Source organism: Pungitius pungitius, unplaced genomic scaffold (genome assembly GCF_949316345.1).
Source record: "Pungitius pungitius unplaced genomic scaffold, fPunPun2.1 scaffold_28, whole genome shotgun sequence".
Taxonomy (NCBI): Eukaryota; Metazoa; Chordata; class Actinopteri; order Perciformes; family Gasterosteidae; genus Pungitius; species Pungitius pungitius.
In genome coordinates, this window is record NW_026909895.1 from 861,433 (window position 1) to 875,334 (window position 13,902).

Here is a 13,902-nt window from a genome sequence, read left to right on the forward strand (position 1 = left end):
CAATTTTAGAAAAAGAAACTCTTCTGATTATCTTTGACGCATTATAAAGGATTAGGAAAAAGATAAAAAGCAGCTTACGGCCATACCTCTCTGGTTCCGCCCGATCTCGTCTGATCTCGGAAGCTAAGCAGAGCAGGGCCTGGTTAGTACCTGGATGGAAGACCGCCTGGGAATCCCAGGTGCCGTAAGCTTTTTCACTTCTCTCTGAAAGCTGCAGAGCGCCGCAGATTGTACACCTACAAATTACAAAAAGTATATCACATTGTTGAAGAGATGCATGTTTAGTGTTGTTTTAACGTTGGATATGAAAGGAAATTAGACAATATTATCCAAAATGATTCCGTTTCATGATTGCTAAATTGGTGTTGATCAACATTTTACGATTGGCATACTATTGTTTGTAATTTAGCCGTTGAAATACAGGTGCTAACCAAACATGTTAGATTTACCAGTGAAGAAAAGTAAAGTTACCTTCAGGTTTTAGGAACCTCTCTTGCCAATGCTAAGAACTGCTTCAATTTTAGAAAAAGAAACTTCTGATTATCTTTGACACGTTTTAAAGGATTAGGAAAAAGATAAAAAGCAGCTTACAGCCATACCTCTCTGGTTCCGCCCGATCTCGTCTGATCTCGGAAGCTAAGCAGAGCGGGGCCTGGTTAGTACCTGGATGGAAGACCGCCTGGGAATCCCAGGTGCCGTAAGCTTTTTCACTTCTCTCACCGAAAGCCGCCGAGCGCCGCAGATTGTACACCTACAAATTACAAAAAGTATATCACATTGTTGAAGAGATGCATGTTTAGTGTTGTTTTAACGTTGGATATGAAAGGCAATTAGACAATATTATCCAAAATGATTCCGTTTCATGGTTGCTAAATTAGTGTTGATCAACATTTAACAATTGGCATACTTTTGTTTGTAATTTAGCCGTTGAAATACAGGTGCTAACCCAACATGTTAGAATTGCCAGTGAAGAAAAGTAAAGTTACCTTCAGGCTTTAGGAACCTCTCTTGCCAATGCTAAGAACTGCTTCAATTTTAGAAAAAGAAACTTCTGATTATCTTTGACACGTTTTAAAGGATTAGGAAAAAGATAAAAAGCAGCTTACAGCCATACCTCTCTGGTTCCGCCCGATCTCATCTGATCTCGGAAGCTAAGCAGAGCGGGGCCTGGTTAGTACCTGGATGGAAGACCGCCTGGGAATCCCAGGTGCCGTAAGCTTTTTCACTTCTCTCACCGAAAGCCGCCGAGCGCCGCAGATTGTACACCTACAAATTACAAAAAGTATATCACATTGTTGAAGAGATGCATGTTTAGTGTTGTTTTAACGTTGGATATGAAAGGCAATTAGACAATATTATCCAAAATGATTCCGTTTCATGGTTGCTAAATTAGTGTTGATCAACATTTAACAATTGGCATACTTTTGTTTGTAATTTAGCCGTTGAAATACAGGTGCTAACCCAACATGTTAAAATTGCCAGTGAAGAAAAGTAAAGTTACCTTCAGGTTTTAGAAACCTCTCTTGCCAATGCTAAGAACTGCTTCAATTTTAGAAAAAGAAACTTCTGATTATCTTTGACACGTTTTAAAGGATTAGGAAAAAGATGAAAAGCAGCTTACGGCCATACCTCTCTGGTTCCGCCCGATCTCGTCTGATCTCGGAAGCTAAGCAGAGCAGGGCCTGGTTAGTACCTGGATGGAAGACCGCCTGGGAATCCCAGGTGCCGTAAGCTTTTTAACTTCTCTCTCTGAAAGCCGCCCAGCGCCGTAGATTGTACACCTACACAATTGTAAAAAAAAATTCACATTGTAGAAGAGATGCAATAGGAAGAAGATGAAAGGTGGCTTACGTCCATACCATCGTCAGGCCATTTGAGGTGGCGGGGACTGCAATGGCCATTCACCGATTGGCTGGGACTCCTGGGCGGGTCTTCTCTAGTCCATCCAATTTTCGGCATGGGATGTCACAGCCTTCTTTGCATACCCTTATTTAACCCACACAAAGATGCCAACGGCAGGCGTGTCATAATTCATTGACGCATTATAAAGGATTAGGAAAAAGATAAAAAGCAGCTTACGGCCATACCTCTCTGGTTCCGCCCGATCTCGTCTGATCTCGGAAGCTAAGCAGAGCAGGGCCTGGTTAGTACCTGGATGGAAGACCGCCTGGGAATCCCAGGTGCCGTAAGCTTTTTCACTTCTCTCTCCGAAAGCCGCCGAGCGCCGCAGATTGTACACCTGTTTTAACGTTGGATATGAAAGGAAATTAGACAATATTATCCAAAATGATTCCGTTTCATGATTGCTAAATTAGTGTTGGTCAACATTTACCATTGGCATACTGTTGTTTGTAATTTAGCCGTTGAAATACAGGTGCTAACCCAACATGTTAGAATTGCCAGTGAAGAAAAGTAAAGTTACCTTCAGGCTTTAGGAACCTCTCTTGCCAATGCTAAGAACTGCTTCAATTTTAGAAAAAGAAACTTCTGATTATCTTTGACACGTTTTAAAGGATTAGGAAAAAGATGAAAAGCAGCTTACGGCCATACCTCTCTGGTTCCGCCCGATCTCGTCTGATCTCGGAAGCTAAGCAGAGCAGGGCCTGGTTAGTACCTGGATGGAAGACCGCCTGGGAATCCCAGGTGCCGTAAGCTTTTTAACTTCTCTCTCTGAAAGCCGCCCAGCGCCGTAGATTGTACACCTACACAATTGTAAAAAAAAATTCACATTGTAGAAGAGATGCAATAGGAAGAAGATGAAAGGTGGCTTACGTCCATACCATCGTCAGGCCATTTGAGGTGGCGGGGACTGCAATGGCCATTCACCGATTGGCTGGGACTCCTGGGCGGGTCTTCTCTAGTCCATCCAATTTTCGGCATGGGATGTCACAGCCTTCTTTGCATACCCTTATTTAACCCACACAAAGATGCCAACGGCAGGCGTGTCATAATTCATTGACGCATTATAAAGGATTAGGAAAAAGATAAAAAGCAGCTTACGGCCATACCTCTCTGGTTCCGCCCGATCTCGTCTGATCTCGGAAGCTAAGCAGAGCAGGGCCTGGTTAGTACCTGGATGGAAGACCGCCTGGGAATCCCAGGTGCAGTAAGCTTTTTCACTTCTCTCTCCGAAAGCCGCCGAGCGCCGCAGATTGTACACCTGTTTTAACGTTGGATATGAAAGGAAATTAGACAATATTATCCAAAATGATTCCGTTTCATGATTGCTAAATTAGTGTTGGTCAACATTTACCATTGGCATACTGTTGTTTGTAATTTAGCCGTTGAAATACAGGTGCTAACCCAACATGTTAGAATTGCCAGTGAAGAAAAGTAAAGTTACCTTCAGGCTTTAGGAACCTCTCTTGCCAATGCTAAGAACTGCTTCAATTTTAGAAAAAGAAACTTCTGATTATCTTTGACACGTTTTAAAGGATTAGGAAAAAGATGAAAAGCAGCTTACGGCCATACCTCTCTGGTTCCGCCCGATCTCGTCTGATCTCGGAAGCTAAGCAGAGCAGGGCCTGGTTAGTACCTGGATGGAAGACCGCTTGGGAATCCCAGGTGCCGTAAGCTTTTTAACTTCTCTCTCTGAAAGCCGCCCAGCGCCGTAGATTGTACACCTACACAATTGTAAAAAAAAATTTACATTGTAGAAGAGATGCAATAGGAAGAAGATGAAAGGTGGCTTACGTCCATACCATCGTCAGGCCATTTGAGGTGGCGGGGACTGCAATGGCCATTCACCGATTGGCTGGGACTCCTGGGCGGGTCTTCTCTAGTCCATCCAATTTTCGGCATGGGATGTCACAGCCTTCTTTGCATACCCTTATTTAACCCACACAAAGATGCCAACGGCAGGCGTGTCATAATTCATTGACGCATTATAAAGGATTAGGAAAAAGATAAAAAGCAGCTTACGGCCATACCTCTCTGGTTCCGCCCGATCTCGTCTGATCTCGGAAGCTAAGCAGAGCAGGGCCTGGTTAGTACCTGGATGGAAGACCGCCTGGGAATCCCAGGTGCCGTAAGCTTTTTCACTTCTCTCTCCGAAAGCCGCCGAGCGCCGCAGATTGTACACCTGTTTTAACGTTGGATATGAAAGGAAATTAGACAATATTATCCAAAATGATTCCGTTTCATGATTGCTAAATTAGTGTTGGTCAACATTTACCATTGGCATACTGTTGTTTGTAATTTAGCCGTTGAAATACAGGTGCTAACCCAACATGTTAGAATTGCCAGTGAAGAAAAGTAAAGTTACCTTCAGGCTTTAGGAACCTCTCTTGCCAATGCTAAGAACTGCTTCAATTTTAGAAAAAGAAACTTCTGATTATCTTTGACACGTTTTAAAGGATTAGGAAAAAGATGAAAAGCAGCTTACGTCCATACCTCTCTGGTTCCGCCCGATCTCGTCTGATCTCGGAAGCTAAGCAGAGCAGGGCCTGGTTAGTACCTGGATGGAAGACCGCCTGGGAATCCCAGGTGCCGTAAGCTTTTTCACTTCTCTCTCTGAAAGCCGCCCAGCGCCGTAGATTGTACACCTACACAATTGTAAAAAAAAATTCACATTGTAGAAGAGATGCAATAGGAAGAAGATGAAAGGTGGCTTACGTCCATACCATCGTCAGGCCATTTGAGGTGGCGGGGACTGCAATGGCCATTCACCGATTGGCTGGGACTCCTGGGCGGGTCTTCTCTAGTCCATCCAATTTTCGGCATGGGATGTCACAGCCTTCTTTGCATACCCTTATTTAACCCACACAAAGATGCCAACGGCAGGCGTGTCATAATTCATTGACGCATTATAAAGGATTAGGAAAAAGATAAAAAGCAGCTTACGGCCATACCTCTCTGGTTCCGCCCGATCTCGTCTGATCTCGGAAGCTAAGCAGAGCAGGGCCTGGTTAGTACCTGGATGGAAGACCGCCTGGGAATCCCAGGTGCCGTAAGCTTTTTCACTTCTCTCTCCGAAAGCCGCCGAGCGCCGCAGATTGTACACCTGTTTTAACGTTGGATATGAAAGGAAATTAGACAATATTATCCAAAATGATTCCGTTTCATGATTGCTAAATTAGTGTTGGTCAACATTTACGATTGGCATACTGTTGTTTGTAATTTAGCCGTTGAAATACAGGTGCTAACCCAACATGTTAGAATTGCCAGTGAAGAAAAGTAAAGTTACCTTCAGGCTTTAGGAACCTCTCTTGCCAATGCTAAGAACTGCTTCAATTTTAGAAAAAGAAACTTCTGATTATCTTTGACACGTTTTAAAGGATTAGGAAAAAGATGAAAAGCAGCTTACGTCCATACCTCTCTGGTTCCGCCCGATCTCGTCTGTTCTCGGAAGCTAAGCAGAGCAGGGCCTGGTTAGTACCTGGATGGAAGACCGCCTGGGAATCCCAGGTGCCGTAAGCTTTTTCACTTCTCTCACCGAAAGCCGCCGAGCGCCGCAGATTGTACACCTACAAATTACAAAAAGTATATCACATTGTTGAAGAGATGCATGTTTAGTGTTGTTTTAACGTTGGATATGAAAGGCAATTAGACAATATTATCCAAAATGATTCCGTTTCATGGTTGCTAAATTAGTGTTGATCAACATTTAACAATTGGCATACTTTTGTTTGTAATTTAGCCGTTGAAATACAGGTGCTAACCCAACATGTTAGAATTGCCAGTGAAGAAAAGTAAAGTTACCTTCAGGCTTTAGAAACCTCTCTTGCCAATCCTAAGAACTGCTTCAATTTTAGAAAAAGAAACTCTTCTGATTATCTTTGACGCATTATAAAGGATTAGGAAAAAGATAAAAAGCAGCTTACGGCCATACCTCTCTGGTTCCGCCCGATCTCGTCTGATCTCGGAAGCTAAGCAGAGCAGGGCCTGGTTAGTACCTGGATGGAAGACCGCCTGGGAATCCCAGGTGCCGTAAGCTTTTTCACTTCTCTCTGAAAGCTGCAGAGCGCCGCAGATTGTACACCTACAAATTACAAAAAGTATATCACATTGTTGAAGAGATGCATGTTTAGTGTTGTTTTAACGTTGGATATGAAAGGAAATTAGACAATATTATCCAAAATGATTCCGTTTCATGATTGCTAAATTGGTGTTGATCAACATTTTACGATTGGCATACTATTGTTTGTAATTTAGCCGTTGAAATACAGGTGCTAACCAAACATGTTAGATTTACCAGTGAAGAAAAGTAAAGTTACCTTCAGGTTTTAGGAACCTCTCTTGCCAATGCTAAGAACTGCTTCAATTTTAGAAAAAGAAACTTCTGATTATCTTTGACACGTTTTAAAGGATTAGGAAAAAGATAAAAAGCAGCTTACAGCCATACCTCTCTGGTTCCGCCCGATCTCGTCTGATCTCGGAAGCTAAGCAGAGCGGGGCCTGGTTAGTACCTGGATGGAAGACCGCCTGGGAATCCCAGGTGCCGTAAGCTTTTTCACTTCTCTCACCGAAAGCCGCCGAGCGCCGCAGATTGTACACCTACAAATTACAAAAAGTATATCACATTGTTGAAGAGATGCATGTTTAGTGTTGTTTTAACGTTGGATATGAAAGGCAATTAGACAATATTATCCAAAATGATTCCGTTTCATGGTTGCTAAATTAGTGTTGATCAACATTTAACAATTGGCATACTTTTGTTTGTAATTTAGCCGTTGAAATACAGGTGCTAACCCAACATGTTAGAATTGCCAGTGAAGAAAAGTAAAGTTACCTTCAGGTTTTAGAAACCTCTCTTGCCAATGCTAAGAACTGCTTCAATTTTAGAAAAAGAAACTTCTGATTATCTTTGACACGTTTTAAAGGATTAGGAAAAAGATGAAAAGCAGCTTACGGCCATACCTCTCTGGTTCCGCCCGATCTCGTCTGATCTCGGAAGCTAAGCAGAGCAGGGCCTGGTTAGTACCTGGATGGAAGACCGCCTGGGAATCCCAGGTGCCGTAAGCTTTTTAACTTCTCTCTCTGAAAGCCGCCCAGCGCCGTAGATTGTACACCTACACAATTGTAAAAAAAAATTCACATTGTAGAAGAGATGCAATAGGAAGAAGATGAAAGGTGGCTTACGTCCATACCATCGTCAGGCCATTTGAGGTGGCGGGGACTGCAATGGCCATTCACCGATTGGCTGGGACTCCTGGGCGGGTCTTCTCTAGTCCATCCAATTTTCGGCATGGGATGTCACAGCCTTCTTTGCATACCCTTATTTAACCCACACAAAGATGCCAACGGCAGGCGTGTCATAATTCATTGACGCATTATAAAGGATTAGGAAAAAGATAAAAAGCAGCTTACGGCCATACCTCTCTGGTTCCGCCCGATCTCGTCTGATCTCGGAAGCTAAGCAGAGCAGGGCCTGGTTAGTACCTGGATGGAAGACCGCCTGGGAATCCCAGGTGCCGTAAGCTTTTTCACTTCTCTCTCCGAAAGCCGCCGAGCGCCGCAGATTGTACACCTGTTTTAACGTTGGATATGAAAGGAAATTAGACAATATTATCCAAAATGATTCCGTTTCATGATTGCTAAATTAGTGTTGGTCAACATTTACCATTGGCATACTGTTTATTGTAATTTAGCCGTTGAAATACAGGTGCTAACCCAACATGTTAGAATTGCCAGTGAAGAAAAGTAAAGTTACCTTCAGGCTTTAGGAACCTCTCTTGCCAATGCTAAGAACTGCTTCAATTTTAGAAAAAGAAACTTCTGATTATCTTTGACACGTTTTAAAGGATTAGGAAAAAGATGAAAAGCAGCTTACGGCCATACCTCTCTGGTTCCGCCCGATCTCGTCTGATCTCGGAAGCTAAGCAGAGCAGGGCCTGGTTAGTACCTGGATGGAAGACCGCCTGGGAATCCCAGGTGCCGTAAGCTTTTTAACTTCTCTCTCTGAAAGCCGCCCAGCGCCGTAGATTGTACACCTACACAATTGTAAAAAAAAATTCACATTGTAGAAGAGATGCAATAGGAAGAAGATGAAAGGTGGCTTACGTCCATACCATCGTCAGGCCATTTGAGGTGGCGGGGACTGCAATGGCCATTCACCGATTGGCTGGGACTCCTGGGCGGGTCTTCTCTAGTCCATCCAATTTTCGGCATGGGATGTCACAGCCTTCTTTGCATACCCTTATTTAACCCACACAAAGATGCCAACGGCAGGCGTGTCATAATTCATTGACGCATTATAAAGGATTAGGAAAAAGATAAAAAGCAGCTTACGGCCATACCTCTCTGGTTCCGCCCGATCTCGTCTGATCTCGGAAGCTAAGCAGAGCAGGGCCTGGTTAGTACCTGGATGGAAGACCGCCTGGGAATCCCAGGTGCCGTAAGCTTTTTCACTTCTCTCTCCGAAAGCCGCCGAGCGCCGCAGATTGTACACCTGTTTTAACGTTGGATATGAAAGGAAATTAGACAATATTATCCAAAATGATTCCGTTTCATGATTGCTAAATTAGTGTTGGTCAACATTTACCATTGGCATACTGTTGTTTGTAATTTAGCCGTTGAAATACAGGTGCTAACCCAACATGTTAGAATTGCCAGTGAAGAAAAGTAAAGTTACCTTCAGGCTTTAGGAACCTCTCTTGCCAATGCTAAGAACTGCTTCAATTTTAGAAAAAGAAACTTCTGATTATCTTTGACACGTTTTAAAGGATTAGGAAAAAGATGAAAAGCAGCTTACGGCCATACCTCTCTGGTTCCGCCCGATCTCGTCTGATCTCGGAAGCTAAGCAGAGCAGGGCCTGGTTAGTACCTGGATGGAAGACCGCCTGGGAATCCCAGGTGCCGTAAGCTTTTTAACTTCTCTCTCTGAAAGCCGCCCAGCGCCGTAGATTGTACACCTACACAATTGTAAAAAAAAATTCACATTGTAGAAGAGATGCAATAGGAAGAAGATGAAAGGTGGCTTACGTCCATACCATCGTCAGGCCATTTGAGGTGGCGGGGACTGCAATGGCCATTCACCGATTGGCTGGGACTCCTGGGCGGGTGTTCTCTAGTCCATCCAATTTTCGGCATGGGATGTCACAGCCTTCTTTGCATACCCTTATTTAACCCACACAAAGATGCCAACGGCAGGCGTGTCATAATTCATTGACGCATTATAAAGGATTAGGAAAAAGATAAAAAGCAGCTTACGGCCATACCTCTCTGGTTCCGCCCGATCTCGTCTGATCTCGGAAGCTAAGCAGAGCAGGGCCTGGTTAGTACCTGGATGGAAGACCGCCTGGGAATCCCAGGTGCCGTAAGCTTTTTCACTTCTCTCTCCGAAAGCCGCCGAGCGCCGCAGATTGTACACCTGTTTTAACGTTGGATATGAAAGGAAATTAGACAATATTATCCAAAATGATTCCGTTTCATGATTGCTAAATTAGTGTTGGTCAACATTTACGATTGGCATACTGTTGTTTGTAATTTAGCCGTTGAAATACAGGTGCTAACCCAACATGTTAGAATTGCCAGTGAAGAAAAGTAAAGTTACCTTCAGGCTTTAGGAACCTCTCTTGCCAATGCTAAGAACTGCTTCAATTTTAGAAAAAGAAACTTCTGATTATCTTTGACACGTTTTAAAGGATTAGGAAAAAGATGAAAAGCAGCTTACGTCCATACCTCTCTGGTTCCGCCCGATCTCGTCTGTTCTCGGAAGCTAAGCAGAGCAGGGCCTGGTTAGTACCTGGATGGAAGACCGCCTGGGAATCCCAGGTGCCGTAAGCTTTTTCACTTCTCTCACCGAAAGCCGCCGAGCGCCGCAGATTGTACACCTACAAATTACAAAAAGTATATCACATTGTTGAAGAGATGCATGTTTAGTGTTGTTTTAACGTTGGATATGAAAGGCAATTAGACAATATTATCCAAAATGATTCCGTTTCATGGTTGCTAAATTAGTGTTGATCAACATTTAACAATTGGCATACTTTTGTTTGTAATTTAGCCGTTGAAATACAGGTGCTAACCCAACATGTTAGAATTGCCAGTGAAGAAAAGTAAAGTTACCTTCAGGCTTTAGAAACCTCTCTTGCCAATCCTAAGAACTGCTTCAATTTTAGAAAAAGAAACTCTTCTGATTATCTTTGACGCATTATAAAGGATTAGGAAAAAGATAAAAAGCAGCTTACGGCCATACCTCTCTGGTTCCGCCCGATCTCGTCTGATCTCGGAAGCTAAGCAGAGCAGGGCCTGGTTAGTACCTGGATGGAAGACCGCCTGGGAATCCCAGGTGCCGTAAGCTTTTTCACTTCTCTCTGAAAGCTGCAGAGCGCCGCAGATTGTACACCTACAAATTACAAAAAGTATATCACATTGTTGAAGAGATGCATGTTTAGTGTTGTTTTAACGTTGGATATGAAAGGAAATTAGACAATATTATCCAAAATGATTCCGTTTCATGATTGCTAAATTGGTGTTGATCAACATTTTACGATTGGCATACTATTGTTTGTAATTTAGCCGTTGAAATACAGGTGCTAACCAAACATGTTAGATTTACCAGTGAAGAAAAGTAAAGTTACCTTCAGGTTTTAGGAACCTCTCTTGCCAATGCTAAGAACTGCTTCAATTTTAGAAAAAGAAACTTCTGATTATCTTTGACACGTTTTAAAGGATTAGGAAAAAGATAAAAAGCAGCTTACAGCCATACCTCTCTGGTTCCGCCCGATCTCGTCTGATCTCGGAAGCTAAGCAGAGCGGGGCCTGGTTAGTACCTGGATGGAAGACCGCCTGGGAATCCCAGGTGCCGTAAGCTTTTTCACTTCTCTCACCGAAAGCCGCCGAGCGCCGCAGATTGTACACCTACAAATTACAAAAAGTATATCACATTGTTGAAGAGATGCATGTTTAGTGTTGTTTTAACGTTGGATATGAAAGGCAATTAGACAATATTATCCAAAATGATTCCGTTTCATGGTTGCTAAATTAGTGTTGATCAACATTTAACAATTGGCATACTTTTGTTTGTAATTTAGCCGTTGAAATACAGGTGCTAACCCAACATGTTAGAATTGCCAGTGAAGAAAAGTAAAGTTACCTTCAGGTTTTAGAAACCTCTCTTGCCAATGCTAAGAACTGCTTCAATTTTAGAAAAAGAAACTTCTGATTATCTTTGACACGTTTTAAAGGATTAGGAAAAAGATGAAAAGCAGCTTACGGCCATACCTCTCTGGTTCCGCCCGATCTCGTCTGATCTCGGAAGCTAAGCAGAGCAGGGCCTGGTTAGTACCTGGATGGAAGACCGCCTGGGAATCCCAGGTGCCGTAAGCTTTTTAACTTCTCTCTCTGAAAGCCGCCCAGCGCCGTAGATTGTACACCTACACAATTGTAAAAAAAAATTCACATTGTAGAAGAGATGCAATAGGAAGAAGATGAAAGGTGGCTTACGTCCATACCATCGTCAGGCCATTTGAGGTGGCGGGGACTGCAATGGCCATTCACCGATTGGCTGGGACTCCTGGGCGGGTCTTCTCTAGTCCATCCAATTTTCGGCATGGGATGTCACAGCCTTCTTTGCATACCCTTATTTAACCCACACAAAGATGCCAACGGCAGGCGTGTCATAATTCATTGACGCATTATAAAGGATTAGGAAAAAGATAAAAAGCAGCTTACGGCCATACCTCTCTGGTTCCGCCCGATCTCGTCTGATCTCGGAAGCTAAGCAGAGCAGGGCCTGGTTAGTACCTGGATGGAAGACCGCCTGGGAATCCCAGGTGCCGTAAGCTTTTTCACTTCTCTCTCCGAAAGCCGCCGAGCGCCGCAGATTGTACACCTGTTTTAACGTTGGATATGAAAGGAAATTAGACAATATTATCCAAAATGATTCCGTTTCATGATTGCTAAATTAGTGTTGGTCAACATTTACCATTGGCATACTGTTTATTGTAATTTAGCCGTTGAAATACAGGTGCTAACCCAACATGTTAGAATTGCCAGTGAAGAAAAGTAAAGTTACCTTCAGGCTTTAGGAACCTCTCTTGCCAATGCTAAGAACTGCTTCAATTTTAGAAAAAGAAACTTCTGATTATCTTTGACACGTTTTAAAGGATTAGGAAAAAGATGAAAAGCAGCTTACGGCCATACCTCTCTGGTTCCGCCCGATCTCGTCTGATCTCGGAAGCTAAGCAGAGCAGGGCCTGGTTAGTACCTGGATGGAAGACCGCCTGGGAATCCCAGGTGCCGTAAGCTTTTTAACTTCTCTCTCTGAAAGCCGCCCAGCGCCGTAGATTGTACACCTACACAATTGTAAAAAAAAATTCACATTGTAGAAGAGATGCAATAGGAAGAAGATGAAAGGTGGCTTACGTCCATACCATCGTCAGGCCATTTGAGGTGGCGGGGACTGCAATGGCCATTCACCGATTGGCTGGGACTCCTGGGCGGGTCTTCTCTAGTCCATCCAATTTTCGGCATGGGATGTCACAGCCTTCTTTGCATACCCTTATTTAACCCACACAAAGATGCCAACGGCAGGCGTGTCATAATTCATTGACGCATTATAAAGGATTAGGAAAAAGATAAAAAGCAGCTTACGGCCATACCTCTCTGGTTCCGCCCGATCTCGTCTGATCTCGGAAGCTAAGCAGAGCAGGGCCTGGTTAGTACCTGGATGGAAGACCGCCTGGGAATCCCAGGTGCCGTAAGCTTTTTCACTTCTCTCTCCGAAAGCCGCCGAGCGCCGCAGATTGTACACCTGTTTTAACGTTGGATATGAAAGGAAATTAGACAATATTATCCAAAATGATTCCGTTTCATGATTGCTAAATTAGTGTTGGTCAACATTTACCATTGGCATACTGTTGTTTGTAATTTAGCCGTTGAAATACAGGTGCTAACCCAACATGTTAGAATTGCCAGTGAAGAAAAGTAAAGTTACCTTCAGGCTTTAGGAACCTCTCTTGCCAATGCTAAGAACTGCTTCAATTTTAGAAAAAGAAACTTCTGATTATCTTTGACACGTTTTAAAGGATTAGGAAAAAGATGAAAAGCAGCTTACGGCCATACCTCTCTGGTTCCGCCCGATCTCGTCTGATCTCGGAAGCTAAGCAGAGCAGGGCCTGGTTAGTACCTGGATGGAAGACCGCCTGGGAATCCCAGGTGCCGTAAGCTTTTTAACTTCTCTCTCTGAAAGCCGCCCAGCGCCGTAGATTGTACACCTACACAATTGTAAAAAAAAATTCACATTGTAGAAGAGATGCAATAGGAAGAAGATGAAAGGTGGCTTACGTCCATACCATCGTCAGGCCATTTGAGGTGGCGGGGACTGCAATGGCCATTCACCGATTGGCTGGGACTCCTGGGCGGGTGTTCTCTAGTCCATCCAATTTTCGGCATGGGATGTCACAGCCTTCTTTGCATACCCTTATTTAACCCACACAAAGATGCCAACGGCAGGCGTGTCATAATTCATTGACGCATTATAAAGGATTAGGAAAAAGATAAAAAGCAGCTTACGGCCATACCTCTCTGGTTCCGCCCGATCTCGTCTGATCTCGGAAGCTAAGCAGAGCAGGGCCTGGTTAGTACCTGGATGGAAGACCGCCTGGGAATCCCAGGTGCCGTAAGCTTTTTCACTTCTCTCTCCGAAAGCCGCCGAGCGCCGCAGATTGTACACCTGTTTTAACGTTGGATATGAAAGGAAATTAGACAATATTATCCAAAATCATTCCGTTTCATGATTGCTAAATTAGTGTTGGTCAACATTTACCATTGGCATACTGTTGTTTGTAATTTAGCCGTTGAAATACAGGTGCTAACCCAACATGTTAGAATTGCCAGTGAAGAAAAGTAAAGTTACCTTCAGGCTTTAGGAACCTCTCTTGCCAATGCTAAGAACTGCTTCAATTTTAGAAAAAGAAACTTCTGATTATCTTTGACACGTTTTAAAGGATTAGGAAA

General features: G+C 43.5%; 29 non-coding genes across 29 annotated transcripts; all 29 read left to right on the plus strand.

Annotated features, from left to right (window-relative positions):
- Positions 1-72: 72 nt before the first annotated feature.
- Positions 73-191, plus strand: LOC134121297 (5S ribosomal RNA). The gene has a single exon (XR_009952839.1). It is a non-coding gene; the product is annotated as a 5S ribosomal RNA (ribosomal RNA).
- Positions 192-585: 394 nt separating this feature from the next.
- LOC134122045 (5S ribosomal RNA) lies at positions 586-704 on the plus strand. The gene has a single exon (XR_009953586.1). It is a non-coding gene; the product is annotated as a 5S ribosomal RNA (ribosomal RNA).
- Positions 705-1,100: 396 nt separating this feature from the next.
- Positions 1,101-1,219, plus strand: LOC134121878 (5S ribosomal RNA). Its single transcript, XR_009953419.1, has one exon. It is a non-coding gene; the product is annotated as a 5S ribosomal RNA (ribosomal RNA).
- A 396-nt stretch (positions 1,220-1,615) lies between these two features.
- Positions 1,616-1,734, plus strand: LOC134121298 (5S ribosomal RNA). The gene has a single exon (XR_009952840.1). It is a non-coding gene; the product is annotated as a 5S ribosomal RNA (ribosomal RNA).
- Positions 1,735-2,073: 339 nt separating this feature from the next.
- LOC134121299 (5S ribosomal RNA) lies at positions 2,074-2,192 on the plus strand. Its single transcript, XR_009952841.1, has one exon. It is a non-coding gene; the product is annotated as a 5S ribosomal RNA (ribosomal RNA).
- A 344-nt stretch (positions 2,193-2,536) lies between these two features.
- LOC134121301 (5S ribosomal RNA) lies at positions 2,537-2,655 on the plus strand. The gene has a single exon (XR_009952843.1). It is a non-coding gene; the product is annotated as a 5S ribosomal RNA (ribosomal RNA).
- Positions 2,656-2,994: 339 nt separating this feature from the next.
- Positions 2,995-3,113, plus strand: LOC134121936 (5S ribosomal RNA). Its single transcript, XR_009953477.1, has one exon. It is a non-coding gene; the product is annotated as a 5S ribosomal RNA (ribosomal RNA).
- Positions 3,114-3,457: 344 nt separating this feature from the next.
- Positions 3,458-3,576, plus strand: LOC134121452 (5S ribosomal RNA). The gene has a single exon (XR_009952993.1). It is a non-coding gene; the product is annotated as a 5S ribosomal RNA (ribosomal RNA).
- A 339-nt stretch (positions 3,577-3,915) lies between these two features.
- Positions 3,916-4,034, plus strand: LOC134121302 (5S ribosomal RNA). The gene has a single exon (XR_009952844.1). It is a non-coding gene; the product is annotated as a 5S ribosomal RNA (ribosomal RNA).
- Positions 4,035-4,378: 344 nt separating this feature from the next.
- On the plus strand, positions 4,379-4,497 carry LOC134121853 (5S ribosomal RNA). The gene has a single exon (XR_009953394.1). It is a non-coding gene; the product is annotated as a 5S ribosomal RNA (ribosomal RNA).
- A 339-nt stretch (positions 4,498-4,836) lies between these two features.
- Positions 4,837-4,955, plus strand: LOC134121303 (5S ribosomal RNA). The gene has a single exon (XR_009952845.1). It is a non-coding gene; the product is annotated as a 5S ribosomal RNA (ribosomal RNA).
- Positions 4,956-5,299: 344 nt separating this feature from the next.
- Positions 5,300-5,418, plus strand: LOC134122278 (5S ribosomal RNA). Its single transcript, XR_009953818.1, has one exon. It is a non-coding gene; the product is annotated as a 5S ribosomal RNA (ribosomal RNA).
- A 398-nt stretch (positions 5,419-5,816) lies between these two features.
- Positions 5,817-5,935, plus strand: LOC134121304 (5S ribosomal RNA). Its single transcript, XR_009952846.1, has one exon. It is a non-coding gene; the product is annotated as a 5S ribosomal RNA (ribosomal RNA).
- Positions 5,936-6,329: 394 nt separating this feature from the next.
- Positions 6,330-6,448, plus strand: LOC134122047 (5S ribosomal RNA). Its single transcript, XR_009953588.1, has one exon. It is a non-coding gene; the product is annotated as a 5S ribosomal RNA (ribosomal RNA).
- A 396-nt stretch (positions 6,449-6,844) lies between these two features.
- Positions 6,845-6,963, plus strand: LOC134121305 (5S ribosomal RNA). The gene has a single exon (XR_009952847.1). It is a non-coding gene; the product is annotated as a 5S ribosomal RNA (ribosomal RNA).
- A 339-nt stretch (positions 6,964-7,302) lies between these two features.
- On the plus strand, positions 7,303-7,421 carry LOC134121307 (5S ribosomal RNA). Its single transcript, XR_009952849.1, has one exon. It is a non-coding gene; the product is annotated as a 5S ribosomal RNA (ribosomal RNA).
- A 344-nt stretch (positions 7,422-7,765) lies between these two features.
- On the plus strand, positions 7,766-7,884 carry LOC134121308 (5S ribosomal RNA). Its single transcript, XR_009952850.1, has one exon. It is a non-coding gene; the product is annotated as a 5S ribosomal RNA (ribosomal RNA).
- Positions 7,885-8,223: 339 nt separating this feature from the next.
- Positions 8,224-8,342, plus strand: LOC134121309 (5S ribosomal RNA). Its single transcript, XR_009952851.1, has one exon. It is a non-coding gene; the product is annotated as a 5S ribosomal RNA (ribosomal RNA).
- A 344-nt stretch (positions 8,343-8,686) lies between these two features.
- Positions 8,687-8,805, plus strand: LOC134121310 (5S ribosomal RNA). The gene has a single exon (XR_009952852.1). It is a non-coding gene; the product is annotated as a 5S ribosomal RNA (ribosomal RNA).
- A 339-nt stretch (positions 8,806-9,144) lies between these two features.
- On the plus strand, positions 9,145-9,263 carry LOC134121311 (5S ribosomal RNA). Its single transcript, XR_009952853.1, has one exon. It is a non-coding gene; the product is annotated as a 5S ribosomal RNA (ribosomal RNA).
- A 344-nt stretch (positions 9,264-9,607) lies between these two features.
- LOC134122279 (5S ribosomal RNA) lies at positions 9,608-9,726 on the plus strand. The gene has a single exon (XR_009953819.1). It is a non-coding gene; the product is annotated as a 5S ribosomal RNA (ribosomal RNA).
- Positions 9,727-10,124: 398 nt separating this feature from the next.
- Positions 10,125-10,243, plus strand: LOC134121313 (5S ribosomal RNA). Its single transcript, XR_009952855.1, has one exon. It is a non-coding gene; the product is annotated as a 5S ribosomal RNA (ribosomal RNA).
- Positions 10,244-10,637: 394 nt separating this feature from the next.
- Positions 10,638-10,756, plus strand: LOC134122048 (5S ribosomal RNA). Its single transcript, XR_009953589.1, has one exon. It is a non-coding gene; the product is annotated as a 5S ribosomal RNA (ribosomal RNA).
- A 396-nt stretch (positions 10,757-11,152) lies between these two features.
- On the plus strand, positions 11,153-11,271 carry LOC134121314 (5S ribosomal RNA). The gene has a single exon (XR_009952856.1). It is a non-coding gene; the product is annotated as a 5S ribosomal RNA (ribosomal RNA).
- Positions 11,272-11,610: 339 nt separating this feature from the next.
- On the plus strand, positions 11,611-11,729 carry LOC134121315 (5S ribosomal RNA). Its single transcript, XR_009952857.1, has one exon. It is a non-coding gene; the product is annotated as a 5S ribosomal RNA (ribosomal RNA).
- Positions 11,730-12,073: 344 nt separating this feature from the next.
- Positions 12,074-12,192, plus strand: LOC134121316 (5S ribosomal RNA). Its single transcript, XR_009952858.1, has one exon. It is a non-coding gene; the product is annotated as a 5S ribosomal RNA (ribosomal RNA).
- A 339-nt stretch (positions 12,193-12,531) lies between these two features.
- Positions 12,532-12,650, plus strand: LOC134121317 (5S ribosomal RNA). Its single transcript, XR_009952859.1, has one exon. It is a non-coding gene; the product is annotated as a 5S ribosomal RNA (ribosomal RNA).
- Positions 12,651-12,994: 344 nt separating this feature from the next.
- Positions 12,995-13,113, plus strand: LOC134121318 (5S ribosomal RNA). Its single transcript, XR_009952860.1, has one exon. It is a non-coding gene; the product is annotated as a 5S ribosomal RNA (ribosomal RNA).
- A 339-nt stretch (positions 13,114-13,452) lies between these two features.
- Positions 13,453-13,571, plus strand: LOC134121319 (5S ribosomal RNA). The gene has a single exon (XR_009952861.1). It is a non-coding gene; the product is annotated as a 5S ribosomal RNA (ribosomal RNA).
- The last annotated feature ends 331 nt before the right edge of the window (positions 13,572-13,902 follow it).